Here is a 14,004-nt window from a genome sequence, read left to right as displayed (position 1 = left end):
CAAAACTCTAATAGGAGTAGCATTTTGAAAAATTGTTTACAGACAGACAGACGGACAGACAGCTAGACGGACGGACGACGGACGCATTACTATCGCATAAGCTCTTCTGGTCTCTGACCAGTAGAGCTAAAAAACTGCAAAAAGGTCTTTCAGTACTTAAGGTACTTTGATTTTCATGACCAATCTTGTTCTTATGCATTTTGGCACTCATAAGAGCTACACGTGTATCATAGACAAACCAACGGACGAACGAACACCGTACTGTTATAAACTTCACTGTGTTTATGTTCTGGCACAATTGTGATGGTGTTATAAAAATGTCATGAACTAAATTAGTACCACATTAAACGTAAAGTTGTTGATTTTTACAGTAATACTATCGAGATTTGTCAGCAGAAAGATTATTCAACTACAGGAATTATTCAGCAATCGATTGATTGATTATATGTTGTTTAATGTTCCTCTCGAGAATTTTTCACATGGAGAAGCCTCCACTCGCCGTTGGAGACTGCAAAATGTTGTCCTATAATTTGGCTCTAATCGCCATTGAGCAGTGAGGAATCTTTTTGAGTCAGACTGGTACCATCTGACACACGGGACCTCGATTTAAGGTAAGGTTTGCGTCTCCCTCCAACTCATATTTTTTTTAATATGCAAACATGCTATATATCAATTTATTCAGGGAGATTAGCTTCATCACTTAGTATGATTTTCAAAGATATTGCCCGTCTCATTTTTTGAGTAAAAGACGACAAATTTAACGTATTTCATATTTCACCTCGAATATTATTTTCAGTGAAAAAATTGATTTACTCTATAAATTATCAAACTTTTATCATCAAAACGACCGGAATTAGTATAATTCATGCTTCTATTATTTAAACTTTTAATTTTCCTTTATCAAAAATGTGAAAATTTGGGTAAAAAAGAAGATTTTTCAATTTTCCTTGATAAAGTGAAACCGTTGCCATGGCAACAAAAATATAAAAACCAACGTTTTACATATCTACCGATTCCATCAAAATCCATGAAGTTATTAATTTGATCATTTTCATTAATTTGAACTGAAAAAATATGTATGTCCCCAATATTATTTCCATGGAAACAGGGGCTATATTATGGGTTCGGAACATAAAAATCAGGCTTTTTCTACACTTTTAAAGACAACATTGATATCATCTTGTCATGGTGAATGTTAAAGACTAAATGTTATTTTTGTCCCCCGCTTGAAAAGTGGGGGATATTAATTTGGGTTTGTCCGTCCGTCCGTCCGTCCGTCTGTCCGTCCGTCCGTCCGTCCGTCTTTCTGTCTGTCTGTAACGCTTTCGTTTCCACACGATATCTCGAGAACCCTTTGAGCTTTTGCAATGAAATTTAGCATATCAACTCCCTGTGGACTAAAGAAGACCCCTATTGATTTTGAGGTCAAAAGGTCAAAGGTCAAGGTCATAAATAAGCAAATTCTGTCTGTTAAAACAATCTCGTTTCCACACGATATCTCTAGAACCATTTGACCTATTGGAATGAAATTTTATATAACAACTCCCTGCGGCCTAATGAAGACCCCTATTGATTTTGAGGTCAAAAGGTCAAAGTTCAAGGTCGTAAATTTATACATTCTCTCTGTGTGTAATACTATTATTTCCGGGCGATATTTCAAGAAGATTTTGAGCTTATGCAATGTAATTTTATATCAAAACTCCCTAGGACGTCTATCGCCCCTCTCAAAGTGCCCCGCCCCGTTTGTTTTATTAGTATTTATAGAATTACATGTCGCTATTTTTAGCGCAGGGGCATGAGGAGAGTTATTGCGTATAAAACAGGTTCTCGGCGGACTTTATGTTCTTATTACATCTATTAGAACTGTTTAATAAAGGCTAAATAAATCAAACACCATGGATTGTGTAAAATTTTGAGAATACCGAACATGAAAACATGAATAACTTCACTTCTGCATATACTTCGCACCATGTAAAGCGATTCCGTGGTCTAGTGGATATGTCTCTCGTTTCAAGTGTGAGGGGTCCCGGGATCGAATCTCGGTCGAACCTTTTTTTTTTTTTGTCCCCCGCTTGAAAAGTGGGGGATATTAATTTGGGTTTGTCCGTCCGTCCGTCCGTCTGTCCGTCCGTCCCTCCGTCCGTCCGTCTTTCTGTCTGTCTGTAACGCTTTCGTTTCCACACGATATCTCAAGAACCCTTTGAGCTTTTGCAATGAAATTTAGCATAGCAACTCCCTGTGGCCTAAGGAAGACCCCTATTGATTTTGAGGTCAAAAGGTCAAAGGTCAAGGTCATAAATAAGCAAATTCTGTCTGTTATAACACTTTCGTTTCCACACGATATCTCTAGAACCAATTGAGCTATTGCAATGAAATTTTACATAACAACTCCCTGTGGCCTAAGGAAGACCCCTATTGGTTTTGAGATCAAAAGGTCGAAGTTCAAGGTCGTAAATCTATACATTCTGTCTGTGTGTAACACTATCATTTCCGGGCGATATTTAAAGAAGATTTTGAGCTTATGCAATGTAATTTTATACTAAAACTCCCTAGAACCTCTCTCACCCCTCTCAAAGTGCCCAGCCCCGTTTGTTTTATTAGTATTTATAGTATTACATGTCGCTATTTTTAGCACAGGGGCATGCGGAAAGTTATTGCGTATAAAACAGGTTCTCGGCGGACTTTATGTTCTTATTACATCTATTAGAACTGTTTAATAAAGGCTAAATAAATCAAACACCATGGATTGTGTAAAATTTTGACAATAAACCAACCATTAATATATACATATATGTGACTTCACTTCTGCATATACTTGTCTTCACTTATAGCGACTCCGTGGTCTAGTGGTATGTCTCTCGCTTCACATGTGAGAGGTCCTGGGATCGAGTCTCGGGCGATCTGTTTTTTTTTTTTTTTTTAACTTTTCTTTTTTTTAAATGATAGTATTCAGCATGTGAAAAGAATAATTTATGAGGTTATAAAATAATCATTACAGTGTGATAGATATTCCATACACATAATAAAGAATAAGCAATCAAATCTTTATACGCATATTGACATACATGTATTTTATTAGTTAGAATAATCTGTGTCTCGGTACAAGCCCTCACCACAACGTTAAACCGGGTCCGTAGGACAATATCATTTTAACGATAGAACATTCTATCTAGTATTTTATTTGCTTCAGTATATATGTATACATTTAATAATTTTAAGTCAGGGGGATCCGACTTCTTCCCTAAGCGGGGGACACAAATTCTCTGAATTAGCTTGTATTATTTTTTTTTTTTTTTACTAAATGATAGTATTCAGCATGTGAAATGAAAAATTTATGAGGTTATAAAATCATCATTACAGTGTGATAAAAATTCCATATAAAAAATCTTCTATACATATAATGAAGAATAAGCATTCAAGTCTTTATATGCATATTGACATACATGTATTTTATTTGCTTCAGTATACATGTATACATTTAATAATTCTACAAATTCAGTCAGGGGGAGCCGACTTTTTCCCTAAGCGGGGGACACGAATTCTCTGAATTAGCTTGTTGATATTGTTTTTAGGCATAAATTGGCCAAAAATATTCAAAATAAAACTCCTCCTGTGCTACATGATGGTCTAAAAATTTATTCTATGGAAGAACTCTAGTATTTATGGCAATCTTTACATCTGAATATTCTGATGAAATTGTCCATGATTTAAACTGCAACACCTTTACAAGTACATGTATATGTGTATAAACATACTTCAGAACATGTTGCAACTAAACCAATTAAAAGCCTATGAATTTGACCTTATGCTGATTAGTTATTCCAACATGTAGTAACTTCTAGACATCTTTGTAGCAAAATATCTTTATTCAGTTATGGTTGGTGACTGTCATTATACACTGTACATGTATGCCATTTTTTGAGTGAAATGTTGTAAGCATTGCATCCACGAAGCTGCTGTTTTTTATAATTAAATTATTTCTTTACTTCGAAGAGTAGAAATGCTATCTTTAAAGTAATGTTTGTTTGCCCTCTCTTGACTCAGGGTAAAAGTATTGGGTCAATAGGTGAGACAATCTTCAACAACATTTTTTAAGGGGGATAAGAGAAATAAAAAGAAAAAAAATACTGCCCTGCATTGAAAAAAAAGTTTTCAGTCTGGTCATTTTAGTCAGTCGGTCTGGAGAGGCCGACAACCAAACATTTTTTAAAGATGGCCTATTTCTACACTTCATGGACATTAGCTCAATCATTGGATTAGATAGTCTTAGACTCTATATTGAAATATCAGACAGAACAAAATAAAGATGAATTCTAAGTGACATCAATTCATACTTTAATGAGTTTACAGAGTACTTCTGATTTCAGAGAAAAGACAAATTCTGCAAAATGATATAACACTGTCATTATGATAAATATTTGTCAAGAACAGGTAAAAAGAAACAATGCTACAGTGATAGATATATTTCCTTGATATCCATGAAATAATAATTTAAATATAACAAAATTTTCTGCTTTTTAAAATCAAAATACAGAAGAAAATTAAAAGATTATAAATGTAAACAATTTTAAAATATACTACATGTTTTCATGTGAAAAAAAATTAATTTTATTAGATTAATAAATTGGTCGTATCATTCCTACTAAATTAACAACCTTACAATTGCCAAGTGTTATGTTTTAAACTGTTACAGTAGATATGTTCACTGCAGCTTTATATACAAAACTCGTCAGTTTTCAGAAATACTTATTGAGCATATTGGGTCCTGGTAAGAACAAAATTTAATGAATAAAAATATTAATCTTAATTGTTCATGTATTAATTTCCTTGCAATTTTACAAACCCTTTTAAGAAACTTGTTACATGTAAGTATAGACAAAAGCAACCTTCAATTACAGCCTATAAACTGAAAACAAATTCAAAGATGGACAAGCAGAGCATGAACTGCAATCATCACATACACATCTTTTCTAAATATATGGAAAACAGCATGTATATACTAGATAAGATGTTGTTGAACATTAAATTTTCTTCTATAATCTATAGAGATATAAAAATATGCATTTGGTATAACAAGTCAGATGTTCTTCTCCAAATCTCCATTGATTTTTTGCCATGTCTGGTTCAACATCTTAGCTTGATCCATCCAAATTTCTTTAATATTCTTGAGCTGATATGGGATGACCTCTACTTTGATTGATGGCACAAATCTTTTAAGAAAACACTGAAGTACTTTTTTTGGTTCTTATCTATTCCAATTAATGACCCATGATCTGAAATCACATGTGTTCATTTTTACAATAACATTTAAGGAATTGCATTTTTTGAATAGCATAAGGAATTGCACTGAGTTTCATTCACCCAATGAAATGAATAAATTTCCAATATAATGAATGAAGAATCAATATGAAATTATTGTAAAATAGTGAAATGCAAATGCTTGATCAAGAAAATTAATGTTCTTGTCATGCACAATCTGTATCTCTTTTTTATTAATTAGAAAATGAGATATTAATCAAACCTCATTTATAAAGGTAACTTGAACAATTGAAAACCTGTTCTGAGGCCTAAACAGCAAGGATTTTATTTTTCATAATTTCTTGAATGAATGCATTTTTTTTTTTATTTATTGGCAATGTTGGGATATTAGTCACATCCTGACATCCTTGCACCGTTTATTCATCGTTTTTAGTCAGTAGATCATTCATAACTTTCAGTAAAATGAATAGGCCTAGTAAAATAATTACCTGATGAAAATACTATCAACAACCAAACTGTCAACATAATCATTGGACATGGTCAAATACACCGTGACTTTTCTTCCCGGTTCGGACTGCATATAGCATAATACTTTACAGGATACTGTCAGATCTTTTCTCTTTTCTTTCCCATTCTCACTTAAAATTTTAGTGTAGAGGTGAAGCGAGAAACACACATCAGCACAATGCGTCAATGACTTTCTTCTGATCGGAATTGCCGTTCAACTGTTCAACTTGCCACGTTTCGTATCGAAAATGAACAAGACCTTCTTTATTGGTTCATCCACATGCATCATGCTAATCTCAAAGGCTTTTAAGATTCCTATGCTTTGATTTGTTATAAGAATTTCTCCTGAAAACGTCCTTCGTTTTTAGTCCTAACATTAAGTGACAACAAACATCAAGTATGACAGAGGAAATTCGTTACCGAGATGCTTAGCATCGCTGGTTTAAATTTGCCTGTTTCAAACGCTTTGGTGATTCGCAAGAGTTATCTCCCTGTTAACGCAAACCTTACCTTAAACGATCTCATCTGACGGACCGGTCTCCACGTCCCACAACTGAAGTCCATAATACAGATATATGATGCTCTAGCCATGATTTCATTTTATTTTTCATTTCTCAAATTTGTTGCATCAGATTTTCTTAAAGATCATACTTAATAAAAATCATTTCGAACAGCTTTATTGCAATGCATACAGCGTCCGGTGATTTTGATTGACAGGTCAATACATGCGCAATTAGTGTAATACTTCTTAAGCAGAAAAAATATACAGAGAGTGACTATGACGGACTATGAAATCAGGAAATATTTAATAAAGAATGGGTACAATTGATAAAGAACTGATTTTTTGTCTATGTAAATGGATAGGATAATCAGGATTAAAAGGGAATCTCTCTCTCTCTCTCTCTCTCTCTCTCTCTCTCTCTCTCTCTCTCTCTCTCTCTCTCTCTCTCTCTCAGACATGTAAATTTCAGTATCTTGCGTAATGAAAAATCTCCTATTATAGAATATGAATTCTGTATACATGTTAATGGTAAATATAACCAAATGTTCCAGATTTAATTGTATAACGAATTTATAATTCAAAGGCCTATAGTTGCAATAATGTCTCCGAATAAAATCAAGAGGGGGGGCTTCAAAAGAATATGTTTTATGTTTTATGAATTAAAAGGAACATACTTAAGGTTGCATGTACATACATATAATTATGTAGCATTGCATAAAATTGTGTTCATTCGTATACTTTATCTAACATATCAACAGACCTTTGCAGATGTTTTTGTATCATGTTTTTAGCGTAGCATTATTTCACACAGAAACGCGTAACTTTCACTTAGAGTACTAGTATTTCACAAAAATCCAAGAATCGCTTTTTCTCATCTTTAATAACTTCTCAGGCATATAACAGTATAGATCATGTATAATAAATAACACTATAAGACTTTTAATCAATGAAATATCCGTGTTAAAACCAAATTCAATCTATAGATTGATTTTCTTTCTTTTAAGTTGCAGATATCAATTTATTTCTAAAGGCTTTACACCTACTCTTCTATCTCTCAGTTCCCTTTTGAGTACATATAATATTTTAGAATCGAAAATAAAACTCGGATTCCGGGATAATTTTGCATTCAAATTAGAGAATGAATTAAGAATATTTTTTTTCAATATAATCATAACAGACATTACAGATTTACACTACGCCAACTTTAATTAAACTATGCATATACTGAAAGCAGTAACCAATGTAATCTTTCATGCAGAAGTGGATATGGAAACTCAAAGTCTAATTATTTTTTTTATGTGAAAAGTGTGGATATAGACGTCTGCGACGTCATGGATACTACCTCCGCCTTTATCTCGAAAGTTCTATTCCCACTTACAAGTCAGAGTTATCCATCTTTGCTCATTGTTACTACGTAAATAGAGAAAATGAATTTATTGACGGAACCTTAAATCTCCAAAATGCAGAATCCGATTGAATAAATAATATGTTTAGTATTTTTGTAGAATAATTTGTATATACATCGCTGTAATGTATACTGCGTACAATATTATTTTCTTCAAAGTGCTTAGTTGACACAGAACGGATATTTTTTTTAGATATAAATTTGTAAATCAAAAACTTTCAACATACAGACTAACACTACACAGCCAAATTTAAACTAATATGCATAGAGTGAATTAAGTAACATGCAAAAGAGAGAATATTGAATGTGTAGATATGTTGATCTGGAGAGCGTATATATGTCTCTAACGTCATCAATACTATTTCCGCCTTTATCTCGAAAGTTCTATTCTCATTCACAGGTCAGAGTTATCTTTCTTTGCCCACCTTATACATACTACGTAAATAGAGAAAATTTCGGTGTCGAAAATATACTAAATGCGGAATCTGATTTAAAAACAAATTATATATTTAGTATTTGTAGAAAAATGTCTGTTTTACATAGGAATATCTTGAAAAAATATCTAAAAACAAAAAAATAAAAAATTGACCAAAAACAAATTCACTTCCGGTTCGGACAGGAAGTACTGGAAACACACGAAAACAACTTCAAAACAAATAGAATATCATGATCTAATACTCCTGTAAATTTCATGTCTTTTCCTCAAACCGTTTCCGAGAAAACTGCCGGACAAACGTCCATTTTAAAATTCGAAAATCGGCCATAACTTCGGACCGGAAGTGAATTTTTCAAAAAACGGAATTTTATATAAACTTCATATATCAACCTACTAACATGAGAAAAATTGTGAAAATCTATCCAGCCATTTCTGAGTAATCGCGCTCACAAAATTTGGGAGGAATAATAATAATAATAATAAAAAGAAACAATACAATCACTATAAGTCTTCCGTTGTGAACGGAAGACTTAATAAGAAACAGAGTAAAAACAATATGTTCCCCAACTTCGTTTGGGGAACATAATTACTAGTATATTAAGATCATGCAATAAGTTAGGATTAGCAATTTATAAATCCAATTAGGTTGGTGCCCAAACGAGCCATTGAAAAAATATTTGAATACAATAAAGAATACTTTAAACCATGATTTCTTAAATCATCGCAGGGGAATATAAATTTCACATATTTCAAATATCATACCGATACTATGTCGTGTTTTAAGGATAAAATACGATTGTGTATTTCCTTCAGTTTGTTTGGATGATGCTAAAGAGGTTCCTGATGAGAGACGAGGAAAAGAATGACTGGAAAAAATGTACACGTTTGAGAGGATACTCAGGAAACTCTTGCTGGGGCAATAAAACAAAGCGACTGAACTTTCCAATAAGAGGGGTCAATACTAAGTAACGAAATACGGACAATTCCATTAATGAGCTATGTATGTGTTCAAAGGCCAAGGTATTTATTTACACACCGAACGCATTATATATCAGTTCTATACGAGATTCCCATCTGTAAGCGAAAAAAAAAATGATTTCACGAGTGGTGGAAAAAAAAGTATCCTAAGAGAGCATACTGCATTCTTCATAAACAGTATTGTTTACAAAGCATTAGCCGTCGTACATCAAATGCATTCACACGTAATGCTTGATAACGTTGTCTGTCGCGTATGGAGGTCGAGGCGTTCTCAGAACGTCTGCTTTATTTAACGACTCTTTTCTCCATCGAGGATCGTGTTGACAGACGGACATGCGCCTGCATATTAACAATCAAGAGAGAGGGATGGGAGGGGGGGTTAGAGGTTTAAGAACTCAGACGAATTAATCAACAAGAAAAAATATGATGGAGTCTCTGTTTTGAATTCCGACAGATATTTCCACTGCTAAACGATATACTCTCCTTTCGAGAGTTACCCTGCTCTCTTAAAAATTGCGCCATTCTCTTGAACGATGTCGCGATCAGGGGCAACTTTTTTCCCGCCGGAAGAAAATTGACAATGGAACTCGTCACCATGAAAAACGAAAGCGTTACTTTTTCAGAGATGTCTGAAATAAAATTTGATACTGTCGTCGGGGAAAAAAAAAGATAATTTCATTCACTCCCTGAGGAAGACAGTCATGATGTATCGAGTTTCTGTGTATTCTATAGTGTGATTTATATATCTAAAATAAACAAGGGTTCATATTCGGAACTAATGTGATTATCTGTAGCTAATGTAAAAGTTCGTTAATTGTTTCTGAATTGGTTTATTTTAGGTGCTACATAAATGTTTATACAGTCTAAAAACTCGCGCGCTTTGACGGATTTTCCTGAAATACCATGTATGTTGCAGTAATTTACTTTTGCTCGAAATATCATAGGGATAAAGAGAGAAACTCGAAATAAACGACTTCCGTGTTTTCCTGCTTTATATGAAATGAATTTACAAGTGTATATAAAATTTAAACTAGAGGCACTGTGAGTACTGAGCTCACTAATTGAAATCCCCGCTTCTCAACTGATTTTAATGGCAAAGTCCACATTTTGGTCTGGGAGATATCAATAAATTTTATTGCGTGATATAGAAGGGGTTGCGGATAAGATGATACCCTTCAATATCATAGAAAGGTAGTGTCCATGGTTTGCTATTGGAAACCCAAAAAATGAAAATGTGAAAAGTGCAGACGGACGGACGGACAATGATTAATCAGAAAAGCTCACTTGAGCTTCCAGCTCAGGTGGGCTAAAAAGGTGTGTCTATGTAATTTAACCCCCCCCCCCTTTAAAAAAAAACACTCCATGAATATAGCACATGCTGAGTATTGAAATTCACTCAGTCGGGTGTCAGTTTTCTACAATTCATTTTTAAAAGATCATCCTCAAAATGTTAAGGTTTTGTGTGGAGTTCCAAAATCACCTTGACATTTCGGTCTTATCTGTGAAGTATGAAAGTCCTGACACCAACTATTCAAAAGTTATGGCCAAGGTAAAAAGTTGGTAAATTCAGTCTTGCAAAATTGGGTCAAACTCCAAGGTCAAAAGATCAAATATGTAGGTATCCAAAGAAAAACCTTATCACAAAGAATACACTTGTGAAATGTGAGTGAGAGCCATAGCTCCAACCATTCAAAAGTTAGTAACTGTTTACAATGTTAAAGTATTTGCGAACAAAACAGACAGTCGGACATGGCAAAAATCAAATACCTCCGAATCTTCGATAGGGGAGGGGCAGAAAAACATGAAATGAAAATGTATCATATTTACAGACTGTACCAGTAATATTTTTCTTGAGATATAATCATACTAGTATCATGAATTATTCTCTCTTGTTTCATTTAAGATAAATGGAGTTAGCGTTTTAGGATACTGGTAGTATATCGTAAGTATTTTAAACAAACGTTTTCTTTAGACCCAGGTCTTCCTTTGCAGTCGATATTTTGCAGTACGTGGATTCATGGAATATATCAACATTTATTTACGCTTCATTGAAATGACGTTTTACAAAGTAGATCCTAAACTGATACAATAAATGATCAATCGTATGTCACAAGTCATATAAAGACGATATCATGTTAACACCCAGCTGTGCTATACACCAGATGTTAAGTACACGAGAACAATTATCAAGTACATGCGGAAATAGATGTTAATTTATGAGAAACAGACATCTCTCAATTTTGGTTTCCTTGCAATCAATGTTGCAAGTAACCGTTTTACGAATTTAACATAATAGTAGACAAGGGCTACACAGCTTGAAGCACAGACGTCTTGGTCAGATCTAAAGCTTCATGTTTGCAGTTTTTTTGTAAATATTGCACTTACTTCTTTTTATACTTTTTTTCGGGGGGGGGGGGGGGGTTTACGTGTAAATATCCCTACGTATGAAAACTAAACCTCTCCAGTAAAAGGCATTTGCAATAAACATATTTGAATATATTATTTGTTGGAATATTATGCGACCAATTTACTGCGCGTGGCGCAGAGGTTAGACCCTCTGCTCTCGAGTCGCAAAGTAAGAATCCCACTGTGGGACGTGGAGACCGGTCCTTTGGATGAGACCGTAACGCCACCGTATACACTGAGGTCCCACGCATGCCACGGTAGGTGCTGGCACGAAAAAGATCCCTCCCTGCACAATGGCCGTACGTGCTGAGTATAGGACAAAGTTTGCAGCTCTCCACCGGCATGTGGTGGCGTCTCAATATGAGTGAAAAATTCTCGAGAGGGACGTTAAACAACATACACTTACTTAATCAATCAATCCAAGTTAATATGACCAGTCATGGCTTGCTGTTTTTTAAAGAAGTTTTTTTTTTAAAAAATCCTATATATTTCTACATAAAATCACAGAAATATATCAATCATATTCACTCATAAGTTTAGTCTTTTCTGGCCCAGTGCCTCTTGCAATTTTTTAAATGACAAACCCAATTTATAATTTCCTTAATAATATAACCTTCTTTTGAACAAACTTGAATTTCTTTTTTTCGGGATACTCTGCGCCAAGTTTGGATGAATTTGACACAGTGATTCTGATGAAGAATATGAAAATGAAGTTTTGTCCATAATATATACGGTGTCAGAGCTGATAAAAAAGGCTAAAATAACTCTTTGTTTTTTGGGTTTTTTTAGCTGAGATTTTTTTTAATAACTTGAAAATGCTGAAGTAAATGAAATGTATATATATGCAAATTAAAAATATTTTAATGAGATATTTAACGACTAACAATACCTTCGAATTCTCTTTTATATTATACTATAATACATTTTTTAAAAAAATATATTTATGTACTCATGTCAGATATACATCTTTCATGTAACAGCTATTAATTAAAATAATGCAAATGAAACAATATACCAGTAACATTTCTATTCATGAATTTATATTTATATTTCAGATTTTCAAAAATCCAACAAATTGTAAAACTACTCACCCAAAGTCCAAGAAAATAATTCCTTTATCTTCTCACGAAGAATCCATGTCAATACACTATCTCAGACAACTACTATAGAAAATAATTACCAAGTGGCACCTTCCACACGTGCTAACGTCGCCGAGTATGGGACTACTGGGCATTACAAAACGTAACATCCGGGCTACATTTACCAAGTGAGCACTTTATTGAATGTTCACAAAAAACATAAGCATCCGATTTTATGCATGTTCGTACATGTAAATTAAGATAGCGGTATTGAAAAATGCGGGAAACACCCTTATCTGAACTCGAAAAACAAGAGCCCCCTGTACATGCATTAATGCTATCCAAAGGTAATCAAATTTTAATATTTTTTAAGCAAAAAAGTAAGCCCATCAACCGAAACGCTCACCTGCTACATTTGAGTAGATTGTTTTAATCTATTCCCATGTAATTTTTTTTTTATCCAAAACCAAATGCTGATCCGTTCTTGTAACAGGGGGAACTGACGACCACGCTACTGTTGACAAAGTCTAGCAAGTATAAAAATATTCTTTTTATGCCCCCTTAATCGATGTTTCGGGCTATATAGTTTTGCCCTGTCCGTCCATCTGTCTGCATGTCTGTGTTTGTCTGCAAAGAACTTTGATCTTGCCTTTAACTTTTAATTACTAGGAGGACCGATGGCTTTCATATTTCACATGCGTGTTTCTTGTGACAAGATCTTCCTTTTAGCCCCTATATATATCACCCCTTGGCCTTAACCTTGGAGTATGACCAACTTTTGAAAGAAAAAAAATCAAATTTTAACCCAGACTATAACTTGGTCAACTTGTGAACAGTTGGTGCTTGGTCAACTTGTGAACAGTTGGTGCTAGAGCGTTTAGATTCCACATGTGTATCAACGGAGACCAGGCCTTCCCCTTGGTACCAAAAAAATTAGACTCTTTGACCTTGTGAGTTTGACCCATTTCCAAAAAAAAAAAATTGGCCATAGCATTTAAATGGTTGGTTTGTTTGACTTTCATATTTTACTAGTATATTTATTGAGATAAGTCCCCATTTCTTTGAATGACATTTTTTTTACCAATTGACCAGTGTTTTAAATAATACATCTTGTTTTAATATAATCTAACAATAGAGCTTTCATTTTACACATAGGTGTTTGGTTTCAGGAGAATGTATTCTTGGGTATTATGTGTTTTTTTTCTAGATACATGTATATCAAAATATACAAATTAAAATATAAAAAATATTTGTAAAAAGTGTTAATTCCATTGGTTTTTTTTAATTATTATTTTAACGAGTTTATTCAGACATTGCCGTTGTATCTAGAAAAACTAGCAAATTCAAAGAATTGTTGTCCTCCGCTTTCTATGTCTATCATTCAGAAATTATCACCGAAGTTGATTTTTTGAAAAAAACACATAATACCCAA

General features: G+C 33.7%; 1 protein-coding gene across 1 annotated transcript in view; it reads right to left on the bottom strand.

Moving 5' to 3' along the window:
• Positions 1 to 12,772, bottom strand: part of LOC134239178 (uncharacterized) — a 41,332-nt gene extending 28,560 nt beyond the window's left edge. Inside the window, exon 1 of the mRNA XM_062721351.1 lies at positions 12,585 to 12,772. The gene's annotated coding sequence lies outside the window, so the exon portion shown is untranslated. The remainder of the gene's footprint in view (positions 1 to 12,584) is intronic.
• Positions 12,773 to 14,004: the final 1,232 nt, after the last annotated feature.

This window comes from Saccostrea cucullata, unplaced genomic scaffold (genome assembly GCF_032062105.1).
Source record: "Saccostrea cucullata isolate Sc308-1 unplaced genomic scaffold, CSIRO_AGI_Scuc_v1 ctg169, whole genome shotgun sequence".
Lineage (NCBI taxonomy): Eukaryota > Metazoa > Mollusca > Bivalvia > Ostreida > Ostreidae > Saccostrea > Saccostrea cuccullata.
Note: the sequence above shows the minus strand (reverse complement) of the source record. Positions and strands in the feature narration are given on the sequence as shown.